Source organism: Plectropomus leopardus, chromosome 1 (genome assembly GCF_026936395.1).
Source record: "Plectropomus leopardus strain MGB_pleo_1.0 chromosome 1, ASM2693639v1, whole genome shotgun sequence".
In the NCBI taxonomy this organism is placed as follows: Eukaryota; Metazoa; Chordata; class Actinopteri; order Perciformes; family Serranidae; genus Plectropomus; species Plectropomus leopardus.
The window spans coordinates 14,966,575-14,982,439 of record NC_142176.1 but is presented as its reverse complement, the minus strand read 5'-3'; the positions used below and the strand labels follow the sequence as shown (position 1 = coordinate 14,982,439).

The window sequence follows — 15,865 nt, the reverse complement described above, 5'->3', positions numbered from 1 at the left end:
AACTAAATAAACCATCTCCATTTCATATCAATTTATACTTTATTTGCCTTTATTTTAACAATGGCCTATAAGAAAGAAAAAAAACATGTATATGTGCTATTGTTTATTTTACTACAACATGACTTATTGCTTGTGTTAGAGGAGAAATACATGAAAAGAGGACCTTGAAAAAGTAATTGCATATTAAATCGCAATTGAGGAAAAAAAATCGCAATTAGATTATTTTGCAAAATCGTTCAGCCCTACATTTAACACAGCATTTTTATATCATAGTACTGTTACTTTTATTTTAGTATTTCTTCCATGACCGCATGTATTGATATTCTTATGTATATATCCCACCTATGCCATGACTCCACTGTGAGGCAAGTACTGTAATGAAGCCACAGTAATGGTTCATAAAAGTCAAAAGAGAGTTTGACAACATAGTGGTCGTGGTAGTAGGAGTTCAGTATACCTGAGAGGTACATATGCCACAATATAACAGTCATTAGTGTTTGAAAAGAAGCTGTGCACTATTTCTTCCTTCAACACATGTATTTTCTTATACTATTGCCCTGACAACTGACTGGATTAGAGGTTGTCCACTTCACTGCTTTTACTTAATAACAACCCTCAACCTCAATTGTACCTCCTCAACTATTGGAAAAGCTGTATTGATCCTGGAAAAGAACTGCTGCCACAAAATGGCATTCTATCAGTGTAACTAATAGTGTGCAGGCATGTGAGGATATCACTGACTCTGAGCCCTCCAACAATGTGGTTCACATGGAGTGTTTATGCTATTGTGTGCTATTCTCATTCATCTGCTCATACTGTATAAAGCTGTCTGTGCTCCTGTGTTTATTCTATACTTCTGTATCACTGGACTGTTTTTAGGCATTTGTTCAAATATTTGATCAAAATAAAAGTTGGATTTTTCTTACAATAAGTGACATTGATACAGAAGCAGACTTAAATGCAAAAGTAAAGATTGGTAACCCCCCCCCCACTACTCACACAAAGCATAAATGTTTAAATTCATAGTTGTATGGTATTGTAAGAATATGACCTCACTTTGTTGCAAACTGAGGTGGCTTTTATCATTTAATGAATACCCAATCAAGAGAATTAAGTAAAAACACACAACGCTAATACTAATGCTAATACTGGAAAGTCAAGCCAAACCTTTTAATGCTCTTAAATGACTATGCATGCTCGCATGAATGGAAGTCATATATTAGGATTTTCCTCTGTTAGTTGTCATGGGGGGTTTTATTCTTGTGTCAGTGTACAGGAAAGGACTGACAAGAAATATTTTGACTTAGTCTGTTAATGGCATTTTCTGCTTAAATAATGTCACATATTTCCCCCCTCTCCTTTAAACCAGAAATAAGACAGCATATATATATATTAAATTAAGACTTCAGCATTTTGTGAAAGAAAGCTCTTGAGACATTAATAATGAATAAAAGAAGAAATAAAATATGCAATAGAAAGAGTGACAGAAATCTGCACAAAGTTACAGATATAATAGTGAATTAACACCAGATGAAAGCAAATTAGTGACATTGAGAGATTTCTCTTGGGTCGCAGCACATTGTTTTGGTTTGATTCAAGCTAAGAGAACGTTGTCTTGACACAATGACTTCATTAACAAGAAAAGCAATTCAAAGATAGAAGTAAAATTTAAGTGAGGATTATACACACTATATGTTGAGCAGTTTGAGAAAATGTGAATATAGATGTTCATTTCCCTACAGAAAAACCTACAAAAGCAAAGCAATAAATGGACATTGTCATTTCTCAGCATCCCATGGCATACATGGGTAAAAAAATATATATATAACAGAAATCAGCTATAAAACAAAAAGCCTCGAGATATCACCGACTGTGAGTTTCTTCAATAACTAAATGCTGGAGAGTATTAACTGGCCTTAGGAGACAAGTTACATTTCACTGTTGAATGCTTATTTGCAATGCTAAATGATAAAATAAAACTATCTGTAGTGATGTTAAGCATTCCATGATTTTTTCAGACTCGAATAACTATCCTGAAAAATAATTCTCTATTTATTTTGTTTTTTATTTCCCAGCTGAACACATCAGTCTCATATATTCTCATTAGGGATCCCTTGCAGCAAGAAATGATATGCCATTGCATTTCCAGAGCCTCCCTGCTTGCCAGGACAGGTACAGCTCAGTGGCACTCAGGGGACTGATGATACGAGTGATGGCATTGCCACTGAGAAAAGGATCCCCAAAGGTATTTTCAGGGGAATGTGCTGTGGACAGCAGAATGGCCTTCATTGCCCCAGGGATATAAAAAAGAAAAAAAAAAGAAGAGAAAGGGGAAGATACATTTAGAACCAGCCAATGATGGTGTTTGCAGTGAAGGAGCTTTCCAAGACAGAACTGAAAGTCAACTGTTAGTGGGAGTACTTAAATAAAATACAGAAATGTTGAGTTTCAAAAGCTGTATCTGATTGCATGTTTTTGTTTCTTAATTCATGATTTAACTGTAATGGAGAGAATGATCAGCTTAGATTATTTTCCTTTTTGTTCTTTGTTCAAAAGAGAATATGGTGAATACAAAATGAAATCAAAAGCTGTTTTAATTTTGACAAAAATGTAGAAAATGTAAATGCAGTTAAAATATCCAAACAAAGTTGTCAGACTGCTGACAAGACCTCATTGCACAACTGTAAAATATGATAGATGTTAGATACTGCAAGTAAGCTGTAGCTGTGTGGAGGCTACCAAAGCTTCTCACATATTATCTTGATTGGGTAGCCAGCTGAACATCCACACCAGAGAAAGCACCAACAACCGTTTACATTACAGGTCAATAAATGTATGATCTATTACAAATAATACTGTTAAAAAATGAATTGTGCAGTATTTGTAATGTTTTTATTAAGTGTTGTAATGGAACTATACATATTATGCAGGATCAATTTATGGATCCAGAAGGTCCATAGATCCAGAAGATCTTTGCAAACAAAACTGACAACACAACGTAGAGTTTGAGATTAGGCTCTCTTGTTGAAAACTCCAGTTAGCTCCCTGATAGGCGCTTGCATTTTAAAGCCAGCATCACATAATATTAATTTCTGCAGCTCCTGCTGTGAAAACCCATATGACCTTTCTTTGTTTGCATTTTTTATTCATATTAATAATATTATAATATTAATACTAATCTGTATATATTTTAAAACATATGACAAGCTGAAGTCAAACTAAAACTTTAAAAGGGCAAATGTATTAGTGCCCTTTATTGAAATTTAAAATGTTTAACTTTGGCAAGCCATTGAGGCAGATAGCAATTCGTGTAGCTTTAAAGGAATTCAGAAACTGTCAGAGGCTTGTAATCAAAAAAAATAAAAAAGTTAGCATGGTATTTCATCGAATCTTTCCGCAAATCCAGCTGTGTCATTGTTAGCGAACATAAACAAAGACACTTTTAAGAGCGAACACACACCAACTTCCATCATTACCACACTAAACATTAAATCGGCCTGGCAGTGGCCCATGCTGAAAGCTGAAATGATATGTTCAAGTCTACAGTGGAGTAGTCTGGTTGAGCAGGTTGCCTACTGTATTCATATCGCATCACTGTGTGGAAACCTTTTCACCCACACAACATAACAGTAGGTCACACTTGCATGTGAAATCTATGCAAATGCCCTGCTCACTCAGAATACTTAATTAATGGAGAGCAATTAAAATGTGACTATGAAATGATATGTGTGAGGCTCTGCATGTTAATCCAGTGCTCTTGGAAAACAAAAATCTCTGAGATCAACATTTTCTAAATATCCTGTTTGAATTATTTTTCTAGGGGAATTTTCTGGCTTACAAAAATAAAAACTCATTGTTGCTCAGTTCTGAACCCTATACACATTAACAATGCATTTATGACTGCACAAAAAACACATTAAAATTCAGAGTGACCTAAAATATGAGAGACAAAACATTTCAAATGCATGTAAAACTGTTTGTATATGAATATAAATTGTGTGTTGGTGTTTAACTGGAGGTGGGATATTAACATTTCTGGTGAAAATTAGTAGGAGGAAAGTGATAATTCCCTCCACCTTTTCATGTTTACATCCATTAAATAGCAGTTTCTGCGTGGAGTCCAGTGTGTGTCTTTTATTTGTTACTCTGTAAAACAGAGTGTGGTGGCAGCCTTGAAGGGATAAATCAGATTTCTTCTTGATCTTTCTGAATCGGAAGATGCCAGCGCGTCACACTACTGATTGTTTGCCAAGTTGTTTTCCCTGACAGTTGGGTATGGCGGTGCTAAGTTTTGTAAGTCTTGCAGTAGGAGTGTTGATTTCTATATTCAGTGCAGCTAGCCACAGCTGATTTAATAGTTTTAATCAGCCTGGAAAAACACAAGCATTCACCATCTTTGATATCTAAAGAAAAGAGTACTTTCATTTCAGTCTGATCACACAACAGCACTTTCTGACCCGTAAAGCTGACCTGTAACATTTTATAGCACACAGCACAATTGCCTAGGAATATCGAAGTTGTACGGTTAAGAAAATGTAGTGCCAAAGTGGTTTTTTTTTAAGGCAGGCCTTTTTGAAGAGGCTAAAGTGCATTTTTGCTGCCAACTCCCATCCACAGTAGTGCATTGTTTAGCCTCCTTGGCCGCAATGCCGTCTGCCTCTCCAAACTAGGAGCATCGTTGACTGCCATCCAATGTTGGTAATACACTGGGAAAGTACCTCATACAGGCCCAATTGAAAAAAAAAACTGAAGTATCCCTTTAATCAAATAAGACTACATCTTTACTCTGTCTCTCTGCTGTAGTGGTGTAATTCTATCAGGTAAAAAGGGAGATGTTTTAAGCCTAAAAATAAGAGCATATAGAATGTAATATGCAAAGTCTGGTCTTCAGTGTCCTGTGCTTTGTGGTTTGGAATCTCTTGGATCAGAAAAAACTTTGCTAATGAACCTGACCCAAGCTGCAATAACATTTACTTTCAAAAATGGGCAAATGGGACACCAAAGCTTTGTAGCTTGTTTCATCCCTGTTGAGCCCAATGTTTCATTATATTGTGCCGTAGCTCGTGTCAAACAGAGAATACAATGTGAGTTAAGATATCCAAAGAGTCAAACATAGCTGGAGCATCAGAGAGCGCCTCACTCAGTTTGACAGTTTTGCAGATAGCAATAGCAGTTAAAATATGTTATATATAAGCTTTCTGGACAATGCATTAATTCATTATTTTACTGTAACTTATTGCATTATAACATCTATCAATATCATGATACATTTAATGTAGCACTTCTAAATAGAAGTTGTTTTATGGCACATATGAGACTAAAACTATTCAAATCAAATTTTGGAAAGAACTAGATGTCACTGTGCTTGCTCAATTTGAAGCCTCGACGCTTTAAATCTTTTCTTGGCACAAGGCCCCAAAGTTCACAAGCCTCAATCTACCCATCACTAGTTTACTTCAAAATGTGTTTTGTAAGGCATATTATTAATGTATAGTAAATGAATGCCATTGACAGACTGTCATTGTCATGTCTTCCCCACATATAAATTGAAAACTTTTGCCCTTGCTCTACTCTGTGACATCTAATGTAGTTACGTCAATAAAAATTTTGAGGAATGATGATCTTCATTAAAATTGGGTTAGCAGTAGGAGGGCCCTCTTGACACACAGCTTGTTTTCAGCCAGTGGGAGGAAGCAGACCTAATTTCTGAAGCTTTTGGCTATTAAATGAAGGATGAGAGAACATGGTTCCTAGCCGTATAACCTTATGAAGTTCTACATCAGAGGAGGTGTGGATTGTTACTGTTGCTGATATATGTCGGTGTATGGAGAACCTTTTTACAGGTTTTGCCTGAGATGAGAAGAGGAGATTAATGAGAAGGCAGTACCATTGGACGCCTAATGTTTGTCCACCATAACAAGCTTTCTGACCTTCAAGAATAGAAGTGTACCCGAGGGCCAAGATCGAGTGCCTTTCCTTACATTTTCTCCTGCCTCCATCCGTCCCGCATTAAATAATTCCGCAGATCGAATTTCATGCAGTATTTTGGGCAGAATTTTACCTGAGGACATTCTGTTTCCCATTAAAATCTCTATTGATTCTTCACCCAAACCCTCATCAAACCATTTTGCATCATATACAATACACATAGACATACACTCATACACACACACAGACACTTGCTAGTATCAACAAGAGACTTTTAGAGGCAGAATGTAAATGAGCAAATCCCTAAGGTAATTAAAAACCAAGCCCCTAACTTATTGCATGAAGCCTTCCTGACTAGCAAACACCTGTGCTGTATCAATTAGGAGGGCTTTATTTGTATATAATATTAATGTTTCTCTCTCTGTTTAGTCCATTTAAAAAAATCATATATTCTGTTTCCAGCTGTGTGTGCACTGTAGTGATTTTGTTAACTTTAATGATGGTATTCAGTTCATAAGAGAATTTACATATTTGACCTTCAACATTTTAGTTTGTGAGATGAAACACGTGTAAAATGGAAACAGCCTAATCTGTGATGTCATCAGAGGATATTATACGACAGAAAAAAGGCTAATTTAAGATCAAAATTAGATACGAATACTGGCACGAAGGGAGCCCTTTATCTATATTCTGTACTCATTTTGTCCATATTTGTGCACATTTTCTTAAATCAAATGGACACAGATGAAGCAAAGTTCTACCACTGGAAATTGTGGGGACAGTGAAGGGTATTTTGAGAGAAAGAAATAATCACAGGATACGATGAAGTCATCTCAAGAATAGCTGAACAAATCATTAATAAAGTTGAAAGACTCCTCCATCTAAATGTCACAATGTCTTCAAGGGCCTCACAGACTAATGCTGTCTATGCTGTTTCTGTTCAAAAGTACACTATGACTGCCTCCTTCACGGTTGCCATGTTTGTTGTAGTTAAATCTTTTGATTCTGCCTTCTAGTGTCATCTGGTGGACGCATCTGTGTCAACATAAAGGAAACATGGTAGTATGAGGGCAATGAGAGTTATATATTTTTGTAAGTAAAGGGAGTACAAATGGGCCCTATTTAGAGGTTAACAACCTTAAAACCAATAGTAGCAGTAGCTACTACTGTTGTTGTGAAAAATCTTATTCTTATGTCCTAAACACTGCTGATCCAGATGATTTTCAACCATTATCTGCTGCGCTTCTTTATTAATCTGTGATGCCGTAGTTTGCCTTGTGTGTTATCTAAATACCATGATGCAGACAGGTCTCCAAGGTTCTGCTCTGTATCACCAGGGGGGGTTGATTGCACTCCCTCATGAGTGCCTGCTGCTTGTATTCATGTGCATCCTCAAGCGCAGAACCTTATCCACCAACAAACTCATTTGAACCTATCTAATTACACTCGCTCGTAACGCAACACGTTCATGGTTAGCAAACCTGAAAAAGTAATCATGTTTTCCCTCTAAGATCCACTCACAGCAACTAAAGCATGACTCGTTCCTTATCTAACCAAACCATGGTCTATTCCCAGTTGTTTTAGTAACGTGAACCTGGTGTGAGAACCTCAGACTCCAGTGTCAGTTGTAAATATATTTTATGAAAAGATAAAAGGAACAGGCTACTCATGCAATAGCTACACACAGTATATGAAAACAAATTACTGCATGCTCTCTCATAAGAGTTTTCCTGCTGAAGTTGGAAATGGTGATGGTGGAATTGGGAATGGTGGAGCTGTAGCAGTGAACATGGTGTCCATGTGCTTGAATGCTCTTACTGAGTTGTTCATCACACACACCAGACAATCCTGAAGAGCACTGTGACACAATTTTAGCACGAACACACTCTCTTAAACAGAAAAAAAACCCTCTGCCTTGTAGTTCAGGCACATGGTGTCCCAGGAGAGAGGTGAGTCTAAAGTGCAGAATTACTGGATTTTCTCTAGAAACCTGTAAATAATTGTTGTTGTAGTGAACACTTCAGACTAGGACAAAAATAATTGAGAGAAAGCTCACAAAAATTACCAAATCAAAAATGTAGATTTAGTGTTGTTCCTGTTGCAGCCTAAAACCTCTACTTGGTTTTGGACATATATATAACAGTTTCTGGAGTATATTATGCTGTGCGCCGGGGTTGGGGGGAAAAAAAATATTTGTTATAATTATTAATATCGCAAATGCAATTCTTTTGGTAACCTACTAGGAAAAAAAAAAGTCAATGGCTTTTTTTAATACATTTCACTGCAACAAACACTCTGAAAATTAGATTTTATTAGATCAAACAGATGTTGACCAAGTTTTCCATTAGGGACATCATTTGCAGACGAAATTAGGTAATAAATGTTAATATATCGCCATGTATGTTATAGCAATACTCACTATATTGTAAAAGTTTTTAAATTGAAATAATATCGTATTGTGACATAAGTATCATAATAATATCGGGCCTCTGGTGATTCCCACCCCTACTGTATGCACAAATATGAGTGACTGTGAGCCCACATGTTACAGTCAGCTTAAATTTTGTACTATGAATGCATTATTATTAGTGGAAACTATTCTGAAAATGATTCCTAACTTTGTATCTGCCCCTGGCATGATCATAGTGCACAATATTCCGCTAAAAATGTTCTAGTTAATGAAAATTGCAAGTGATACAAATTACACTCAACGTCTGACAAAATGGCAATTTGGTGTAAAATGGGAAAAAGGCTCTGATTCCACAAATTCAATCCAATTCATCATCAGAGGAGCAGCCCCAGGTTTTATCCCCTCAGGACAGCACAAATGATCACAATCTTGGCCCTCTTTCTCTCTCTCTCCTGCATTGGAACAGAGATGGACGACAAAACAATGCTCCACATTATAAGAAAAAAAGTGGGTTTATGCTCATTTTTTTAAACTGTACATTAGAGTACTTTTAATCAACCCCACAAAAACTCTATTCCCACTGTTGATATTATTTTGTAAGTACTGAGAAAAATGTTAACATACTGTTAAAATAATTCTACAGTAACTTGAAAATATAATCACATATTATGTATACACAACTTGGATTAAAATTACATCTGAATTGACTGTATGAAAAATTTCACTTGATATTGTTTTGGTATTCTGGGAATAGTAAATTCACTTTTTGTTTGCCTCAATGCACACCATGATGAAAATGCTTCCTACTCCACCTGCTCATTAATCAGGAAGGCAGTGCAGATGGCGTTCTTTGACAGAGAAGAAAACATGGAGAGCTATCAACTTTTTGCTGCTAATTAATCCTTCGATTCTTTGAATGGGATTGCAAACCACATAAATTAGCCTAAAAGTAGAGGAGAAAAGAGTCACATAACTTTATGTAATGCTGTTTGCATGTTGTTTTGCTTGAATCTTAAATGTGTCACATTCTCATCCTCTCTCCCAGAAATGGTAATTCTTTTATCTACTTTCCACAATGATTTTCCAGGAGGTATTTACTGTTTCCAGGTTTATGTTGACTTTCTGCTTTGCTACTGCAGTGCAACAAACTAAAAGAGAAGTTTAGTTGCTGTGCTGTTGAGGTATAGAAAGCCTTAACAAGCCATTATATTTAAATAACTATATAGTTATTGTACAAAAAATATAATCCCCATGAGACACAAAGAGTATAGTAAAGCGGGGGACCTCAACCTACATGCTGTTTCAGACCTCTTGCACTATTAACAGGTGGCTCAACAGTAGATGCCTGGGGTGGAAAACAATACAAACTAGCTGAGCAAAAATGAGCAATCAAAACTACTGCGATCAAAGCAGTGATTCACCGGCTGGTAATTGCTGGCCATCCATACACCGCCAACACTGGCTGAAATACTACCTCCTGACTGGGCTCATGGTGGTGCATGAACACAGGCACAGCCACTCTGTTCAAACCGGGTCCACTCTAATCACCACTATCAAACTTAGCAAGTGCTCAGCATGCCACAGCTCTGCAGCTCTGTTTAGTGTAGCCATTAACAGGTCCAGCCAGACCAAAAACTAACATCAGTTTTGCCTGACTATAATGGGTTTCATTTCATTTTCTGCTTCACTTGTAAAACTCTATCACTTCATTTTGCACCTAAATTGCATTATTACGATGACGAAATAAATGAAAGCAAGTAAAAGTGTAGACAGCAACACTAAACCATAAACGAGAAGAATCCAGACAAGAAAGAAACAGTTTTGTTTGTTTTTTTTTTCAACAATTCATGACTAAGTAGATGGACAGAGGAAAAAAGGCCCCCTGAGGGGGGAATAGAGAGTGGGAGGAGCAGCAAGTCAGGACAGAACTATGGAACCGTGGTCACAAGGAGTGGATGCTGAGGCGCAGTCAGGACTAATTTGATACTACAATAGCTGATATTAGCACTTGTTAGCACCAGCAGATGACTGCCAGACCAGCAGCATCAGTTTAAGGTTAACGTTAACCAGTCCAGCTCTATGTTATAAACCAACAGCAGAGTAAATAGACTTAACTTACAGTACATGCTGATAAGGAGCTACAAGTGAACTCAAGAAAGACATTGTGTGCAGTAATGCCAGGGGCTTCAGAGGGGACAACGAGTTCAGGAGTGACATTTCACTCCTTAGTTTGTAGATTATATGAAAATCACACTCTCCTTGCACCCACCTCTTCAACCCTTCCCCTAATTTTCAAAACTGTGAAAGAAAGTTTAAACTGACATCCACTGACAATGGAAAGAAAAAAAAACATCAGCATTAAAACAAAACTTCATCTAAAAAAATGTTACACTGTAGGAAAAAAATCAGAGGATTGTCATCCAAACACATCAGAATACAAAAACTATGCAAATATAGCTAAATTTTTTTTAATTTTTTTGTTATGTATATCATTGGAACTTATTTTAGTGCAATGCACTAAACACACAACGTGTTCCAATGCAAGCATTTCAGTTCCAGTGTTTCCTTTTTCACTTCAGGTTTTGTTTGTTAATACCTTTTTATTTTACTGTTCTAGCTCCATTGTAGTGAAATCAGCTATGACATTACATGCAACAGCAGAAAGGAACACTACAATGGATACAGTGAAATGATGAGGAAGTATATCATATTGTATTGTTTGTATCGTATTGTATCGACTCTGGAGAAGAGACTAAATAAACACTTGAAGCAGACATCAGATGTATGTGTGGACACTTTGCATTTACTGTCCCAAGGGTCAAGAATGAATTTCCATACCCAAGACAAGTCCCATATAACATTTTTTCTGTAGGACAAATAATGATAAGCCAGCCGATGAATGAGCTGTGACAATTCTGTGGCAGGAGACTTCCCTGTCATATCTGATAAATTATGAAATTCATGAGAGATCTAGTGTAGCGGTTACAGGAGACTTACTCTGTTACTTACTTTTAAACATGTTGGCTCTATATTGGCTCCATAAAAATGTCAGCACAGGTCCACAAGAACTTAAGTACTTCACACAAGCACACACATAAGTCCATGCTGTGGAGCTATTAAAATGCCAGCCCCTAAATAGATTTACCCTCACGAATCCCTCCAAATTCCCCAAAGTCCTACCAGTTAATCCCTCGTCTGCAATATTTGTTTGAATATTTGAGTGACTGTTTCACATTTCCATCTTTTATAACAGACATCACCGGATTAGCAGGGTGCAAGGAATGAACAGTGGTCAGGGCGAAGTGAAGAGCAGCACAAACTACTAAAACTCACTTTAATCTTATTTCATCACACTCCAGCGGGACAAATGCAGCATGGGTTTGCTTAATTTGAGAGAGGGACATGATTTATAAGAAACAAATATTTTTTCTGCCAACCAAAACTACAAAAATTACGTAACAGTTAGGGAATAGCTTTTCCGTTGTGTCTTTGTTAAACACCAAAATCCATGACTTTATGCTCTCGTTATAAATACTGAAGCATGTTTCCCCAATGGCGGTTTGATTGAATAAGAATCTAAATCTTTGATTGAAAACATTTCTCATTCAGTAGCCACAAGGACTTCAACTGCCAGCATGTGAAATTAATGACTTTGGCAAATCTGAATCTGTCATTTGATCTGGCTTTTCCCTGCAGATGATGCTGCCCCATGCCTGTGCTTTCAAATACACCACTGCAGGCAGGGCTCGTTAGAAAGGTCCGGGCATGCAATCTGGTGCATGAGCCTGGATGTCAATTCAAAAGCACAGGTGAGCAAATACTGTTACCTTTTAGGCCAGAAGAAAAGATAATTTAATTACAACAAATTAAAAATAAAGTGAAAACAAATAAAGTCAGAGAGCAATTTAGTCATGTGAATGTGTATTGACTTTTCTGATGTAGCAAGTGGTGGGACAGAAAATAAACAGAAAATATATGAAGCTGTGTTGGTGGTCAGTATTGCACAGAATATAAGTGATCTCTATTTTCAAGACATCTGCACAGATCCATATTCAGGTCATGTTTAGCAAATACCAGTCTTAACTGCACAAATAGTTATTTTAAAACAGTAATTTTCTGAGTCAGTAAATGTGACTTTATATAGGTACAAGTGTATTTCACTTTCAACAGTGGATCACTGTTGCATTACATTATCTCTCAATTCCTGATACATTTAAACTTTCTAGGTACAACGATTTGAAAATTCAACTAAAACACAAGAAACTTGTGTTCCAGAAAAGGATAAGCACTCAATGAAGATCCTAGGGTCACTGATCAGCAGTTATGGCTTAAATATAAAGGCCAGAGAGCAGTAATAGAAAAGAAAGAAAGAGGAGGCAAAGCCAGGGTGGCAGGTCTGAACAAACTAAAAACCACCCCCCCTAGATCAGGCTGAAAAGAATATAGTGACAGGACAAAGTCTGCACCCATAAACAGATTTATTAATGGGCACAAAAAATGGTCTGATCTGAAAATGACCACTACTAGAAAGGCCTGATCACTGGCCCCAGTCCTGTCTATGTAGTCTGCATGTTTGAATAGGTTTCCTCTTATTTCTGTAGTTTTGTGCCACATTCCAAATAAGTAGAATTCAGAAACTTTGTACAATCATTCACTTTCATATACAGGAACATATCTCTGTAAAATGACAATTATAAAATGCATAGTTCTGGTTCTTGATTATGGTCGACAGCATTAGTGTGCCAATGTTTTAAAATGTCAGACTTTGTCAGGAATTTTGATTTACTGGGTGGACTAAACATTAAAAGCAGATAAAAGAGATGGACAGCATAGAGGAGGAAGGTAAAGAAAGGAGACGCAATGAAATTAACAATCAAAAAACTGAAGAGATAAAGAAGTCAAGACATTATGTGGACAGTTTGCTGTTAGAGTTGTAAAAAAACTTTGGAATGACACATCAAAAACTCCCACATAGAGCAGAGCTATCCTTTCAGAAAATTCTGACAGAGTCCAGACAGGTGAAGGACTCGTCTACAAAATCTGGTTCAATGTGCACCTGCATATGGAACACAGAACAAAAGAGGGCAACCGGCAACTAAAGCCTGAATCATTCATTCTCCACCAGAATCAGACTGTCAAAAATACACAGGGCTGCCATTCAATGAATGCATTAAAAAAAGAGTACCACTCCATCACTGTAAACCACAGCCTGCCTTGGCTTATTGCTTAATTATAATATGTACTTGCGACTACCTCACACAGTGTAAGGAAGACTGCTGATCCAACTTTGATATTAAGTGTGTAAATGGCTCATTGACGCTACTTGTGGTCAACAGGGGAAAACACCAGCTACAACTGTAATCTCAACAACTCTTACAACAAGTGTGTCTACAATAACAACAGAAATAACTCTAAGTGGGGTATAGATAGATAGATAGATAGTACTTAGTCAGATAGTCACATTGCATATTTTTGAGCTCATTTGCATCATGGTGAAAAGTGAAAACTGGATCGACATTACTTTGCATGTGCTGCATTCAGACATTTCTTCTCTAGCATCTAAACCTCTGAAACCTGATTAAAGTGGTTTAATGTCTTTCAAAAACACAGAAAAAACATAATGAGCAACTTGTCAAGAAAAGGATGACACAGAAATGATCTCAAAATTAGCTGGGATGGATTGTTGGATATTGTTGGTTAAAAATCAAGGAAAATGTCCACAAGACTATATTTATAATTCTCTAAATGACAGATTTAACTGCATATTACAGATAAGGGGAATTATATATATTCAAATTTCTTTTAGCACTTTCTTGAGGTAATTTTCTTGTTATCGTTGTTCTTTTTTACTTTACTTTTTTCTTATTTTTTCAGTAAATTTCCTGTGAGTTTTAACTAATTTCTTGCTAATATCTGCCCATCCTGGAAGAGGAATCCCTCTTCAGTTGCTCTTCCTGAGGTCCCCTTCCTGATGGATAGCATTGACTTGAATTGAATTGGTAAGCTGCTCACAAGCATTCCGTGCTTTTAAAAGAAATCAAGCCAGTGTACTCAGGTTTTTAAATGTTAAAAGTTAAATCAGTACTCACTGTTATTGGAAAGCCATGGGGCTGCTCTGCAAACTCCTATGCAGTAAGCTCGCTCCTCTCCCATCTGTCAGATAGGGATTTCTGCCTTTACCATGCGCGCATGCTGCAGGAAGTCCGGAGCTCGTGCGTAGCAGCATCAGATGGACACTATCCAGAAATAGAGAAACACTAATAAAACCTCTCCCTTCTTTATAACTGTACATGTCAAAGGTAAACAACAAACAGTAAACAAACAGTAACAATACTCACTCAGAAACTTGGTGCAAAATCTTTCCCACACACGCCGCGTTGACATGATAGCTAACCATGACACTGTAAAGTTAGCTAGCCACAGTGTAATGCAAGACACTCTTTCCTGTTAGACACTGTTACAAAACAAAATTTACTGCTTTTAACCAAATTTACCAACTGTAACTTGAAAGACTGTTGTTTTTGCGTCGCTCCGTTTATCACTTCTTTCAATTGTGGGCTTTGCCCAACCCATCCGAGGAAGTCCGTGACGTACTCATCACTGATTGGCTAAACACCTGGCTGACCAATAAACAATTGACAAACGGATCATGACAGGTTCAAGGGATGCTCCAAAGAAAGGACATTTCAATTGCTTCACAAAAGTTTTATTTTTGACTATACAGCCTATATGTGAAGTTCTGCACAAGCCCTGTGTTTGGGAGTAGTGCACAACATGTAACCAGCAGTTAAACTACATTTGCAGCAGCTTGCTGATAGTTAAATTGCAGTCATATTTGCAAAGTGAGTAGTTCAATTATTATTTTTTTTTTTTCATCTTTTTCTGCAGTTGACTAGGCTACTGAAACAATAAAGGCTGGCCATGAAGGAACAAAGTCTATTTTTTTAGTTTACTATTGGTTCTCTGCTGTAAATGAACCCCCTATGGATTTTTTATCCTTTGAAACCTACACAAACTGGCTTTCAGAGAACATGGGAAGAGGGCAATCAGCAACTTAACAAGAATTGGCAGTTGAATTAGCAAGAAATTAGTTAAAGGTCACAAGTAAATGACCTGAAAATAAGAAATAAAACATAATTGATAAAATAATTTTCTCAACATTTTCCCCTGTTTTTTATAATATCTAATAATCTCCCTAGTTACTTTTCAGGTGATTTCCTTGTCACTATTTAGCCTTTTTGCAGTCTGTGGCACATTTCTAGCTGAGTTAATCATTATCTTTTCTCCCATTTTTTCAATCATACCAATTTTCCCAGCGTTCAGAGGTTTAGATACTCATGAAATGCATCTGAAAACTGAAGTCGATCAAGGTGTTAAAAGGTTAAATACACACAATTATACGAATCATAAAAGTAAGCAGCAATGCTCCAAAATTATTGACTACCCGTCTAAAAAATATAAGAGATGTGGGCTTGGAGACCATTTTTAAATACCAGCTGAAGAATTCTTAATATGAATTCTGTCATT

At 36.8% G+C, this 15,865-nt stretch overlaps 1 long non-coding RNA gene across 1 annotated transcript; it reads right to left on the bottom strand.

Moving 5' to 3' along the window:
- Window positions 1–1,258: 1,258 nt before the first annotated feature.
- Window positions 1,259–14,917, bottom strand: LOC148190381 (uncharacterized). Its single transcript, XR_015777433.1, has 3 exons — window positions 14,677–14,917; window positions 14,428–14,574; window positions 1,259–2,283 (listed from the first exon to the last, which is right to left on the bottom strand). It is a non-coding gene; the product is annotated as an uncharacterized LOC148190381 (long non-coding RNA).
- Window positions 14,918–15,865: the final 948 nt, after the last annotated feature.